Raw genomic sequence first — 3,618 nt, forward strand, 5'->3', positions numbered from 1 at the left:
GTTCCAACAAGCCAGCTTTACATCTGACGCGGCTAAAATACGTTTGTGGATTGTTGAGGGAGAGAGCACTCCAATGGGCAGAGGCAAAATTTTCGAACACTGTTTTAGACCTGATAACTTTTGATAATTTTGTGGGAGAGTTCAGAATGGTATTTGATCACCCGCACTATCAGACTGATGTCGCTTTCCACCTATTAAGCCTTGTCCAGGGATTCAGGTCCGTGGCGGATTATACCATTGAGTTCTGGACATTGGCTGCGGAGGTGGATTGGACCAACGGCGTGCTAAAAGCTGCCTTCACGAAAGGACTAAGTGAACAGCTAAAAGACGAACTGGTTTCTCGTGATGATTCGCCTGACTTGATAATCGATAATCGAATCGATAATCGCTTGCAGAGTTGCCAAAGAGAAAGACACCATTCACCTATCACGACCGTGATCCGCTCCATTACACCCCCACCAGAGGAGCCTATGCAGCTGGGTCGAGAGCACCTGATGGCTAAGGAGTGTCTGAAATTTTTTAGCCACCTGCCCAGTTCGGCTAAAAGGGGCACCCATCACTGGGAGTACTGGTGGATCAGCAACGCATCCCAGAGAAGAAGAACAATAGATTTCAACTTGACCCTACTTTGTGCCTTCCCTCTATTACCCTACCTGTTTTAGCCCTCTTCGACTCTGGAGTGGAGGACGATTTCCTGGCAAGCTCAGCCACCTGCCCTACCTGTGTGGTCACAGCTGTCCACTGGGAAATTGAAGACTTGGTCCGGGAGGCAAAACACACCCACCCTGAACCAGGTAATGGCCCACCTGGTACTCTCTTTGTTCCAGATCCTGTCCGCTCCAAGGTTCTGCTCTCGGTTTGCCTGCCATCCAGGGGTCAACCACACACTTTTCCTCTTGAGGCGTCATTTCTGGTGGCCCACCGTCGACAGAGACACCAGGGCCTATGTCTCAGCATGCCAGGTGTGTGTCAGGGGTAAAGCCTCCCACTCGCCACATTCCGGTGTGCTCCAACCGCTCCCAGTCCCAAAACGACCGTGGTCCCACATGGCAGTGGACTTCGTGACGGGTCTCCTGCCGTCCCAAGGTAACACCATCATCCTCACTATCATTGAACGTTTCTCCAAGGCAGCCCATTTTGTCGCCCTACCACCAAGGAGATGGCTGACCAAATAACCAACCATGTATTCCGGCTCCACGGGATTCCTTTGAATATAGTCTCGGACTGAGGTACCCAGTTTACGTCCCAGGTTTGGCACTCCTTCTGCGAGAGTCTGGGTGCATGTGTCTGTGAGTCTCACTTCCGGTTTTCACCCCCAGACCAACGGACAGACCAAGCCGGATAATCAGGATTTGGAGACGGCGCTACGCTGTGTAGTTTCTGCTAACCCTTCTGCCTGGAGCACATTCCTGCTGTGAATCGAGTACGCACACAATTCCCTGGTGGGTTCCGCTACCAGTGTATCCCTGTTCCAAGCCTCCCTAGGGTACCAGCCCCCACTCTTCCTGTCGTAGGAAAAGGACCTAGCGGTACCGTCTGTGCAACACCACCTCCAATGCTGTCACAGGGTCTAGAGTAGGAGCTGCCCTCCTCCAATCTGGGGCCAGGCCTAAGGTAGCTGCAGATCGGCACCGCATCCCCGCTTGTACATATAAGCCAGGTCAGACCGTTTGGCTATCATTCAAAAATTAATCTCTTAAAACTGACTCCCAGAAACTCTCTTCTCGCTTCCTGGGCACCTTCAAGATCACAAAAATCATTAACTTGTCTACAATACAGCTTCAGCTTCCTCCTTCCCTCAGTATCCATCCTACATACAAGTCAAGCCCGTCCATACCCTCCAGCCGATCCCAGTCCTCCCACCCGGGTCGTGGATGGTCACCTGGCTTTTACTGTCCAGCAGCTCATTGATGTCCGCCGGCGGGACAGGGGGCTTCAATACCGTTTGGATTGGGAGGGGTATGGGCCTGAAGAGTGCTCCTGGGTGCCTAGGGCATGCATTCTTGAGTCTGAATTGGTCAGACTTTCATTACGCCCATCCTGACAAGCCTGGGGGGTCCACCGGGAGGTGTCCCTTAGGGGGGTACTGTCATGATCCCTGTCAGTCCTGCCATTTTTTGCACCTTTTCCCCTGCCTTCTGTGTCTGAGCCTGGAGCTGGACGCAGATTTGGGCTCTGAGTTCTGTCTCTTTGCTTCCTCCAGTCAGTCGTTACAACACGTTTTCACTCTTTCTATCTCATTCCCTCTCGCTAACTCTCTCATCCTGTTTCTCTCTCTCCCCTCTGCTCTCTCATTCCCTCGCTCTCTTCCTCTCTCACCCTGTTTTTGTTTTTCTCTTTCACCTCTCTCTCACTCCCTCGCTCTCTAACTCTCTCCTTTACTCTCTCTTTCTCTCCTTCTCTCTCTATCTCTGTCTGTTTCCCTCCTTTCCTCCTCTCTCATTCCCTCTCTCTAACTCTCTCACCCATTTCTGTTTGTCTCTCTCCTCCTCTCTCTCTAACTCTCTCACCCCATTTCTGTTTCTCTTTCGCCTCCTCTCTCTCATTCCCCACCCTGTTTCTGTTTCTCTCTCTCCCCCCTCCTCTCTCTAACTCACTCATTCTGTTTCTCTCTCCTCCTCTTTCTCATTCCCTTGCTCTTTCTCTCTCTCCTCCTCCTTCCCTCCTCCTTCCCTCTCTCTTTGTTTCGTTTTTTCTCTCCCTCTCTCTCCTTCTTTCTCTTTCTCTCTCCCGTCTCCCTCTCTCCTTCTTTCTCCCCCCCTCTCCTTCTTTCTCTTTCTCTCTCCCTTTCCCTCCCTATCTCCTTCTTTCTCTGTCCCCTCTCCCTCCCTCTCTCTCCCCTCTCCTTCTCTCTCCTTCTTTCCCTTTCTCTCTCCCTTTCCCTCCCTCTCTCCTTCTTTCTCTGTCCCCTCTCCCTCCCTCTCTCTCCTTCTTTCTTTCTCTCTCCCCTCTCCTTCTCTCTCCTTCTTTCTCTTTCTCTCTCTCTTTCCCTCCCTCTCTCCTTCTTTCTCTGTCCCCTCTCCCTCCCTCTCTCTCCTTCTGTCTTTCTCTCTCCCCTCTCCTTCTCTCTCCTTCTTTCTCTCTCTCCCATCACCCTCAAAACCCCAGGTCTAACCCAGTGCATTGTCACAGTAGCAGCAGCAGCAGGAGAAGCAAAGCATTGTGGGGGCTCATCACTGTAAACATTCTCGGTGGGCTAGTTCAGATGCCCTGGAGACGAGCGCATCGCCCCGGGGCAGCAGAAGGGGGCGACGTGGGCAGAGGGGGGTGTGTGCCGTGGTAATAAAAAGTACACAGCTCTCAGTGTCGGGTTGATTTACGGCTCGACTCTGAGAGATTTAACAGAGAAAAATAACTTGAGGAAACGCAGTTATATAAGAGGATAAGTGGATGAGGTCTAGACTACAGGCGCCATTTTGAGGACTTTTCCCACTTCAAAAAATAGGATTTTTTGTTTCAAATTGTTAATTGCTATGGCAATGGTCCTAATGTTTCATCCTTCTAAGCCAGGAGTGGGCAAACTTTGTGATACACGGGCCACAATGGGGGGCTGGAGCAGGATATATATGTGTGTGTGTGTGTGTGTATACATATATATATATATATATATATATATAT

The sequence above is a fragment of the Periophthalmus magnuspinnatus genome, chromosome 22, assembly GCF_009829125.3.
Source record: "Periophthalmus magnuspinnatus isolate fPerMag1 chromosome 22, fPerMag1.2.pri, whole genome shotgun sequence".
In the NCBI taxonomy this organism is placed as follows: Eukaryota; Metazoa; Chordata; class Actinopteri; order Gobiiformes; family Gobiidae; genus Periophthalmus; species Periophthalmus magnuspinnatus.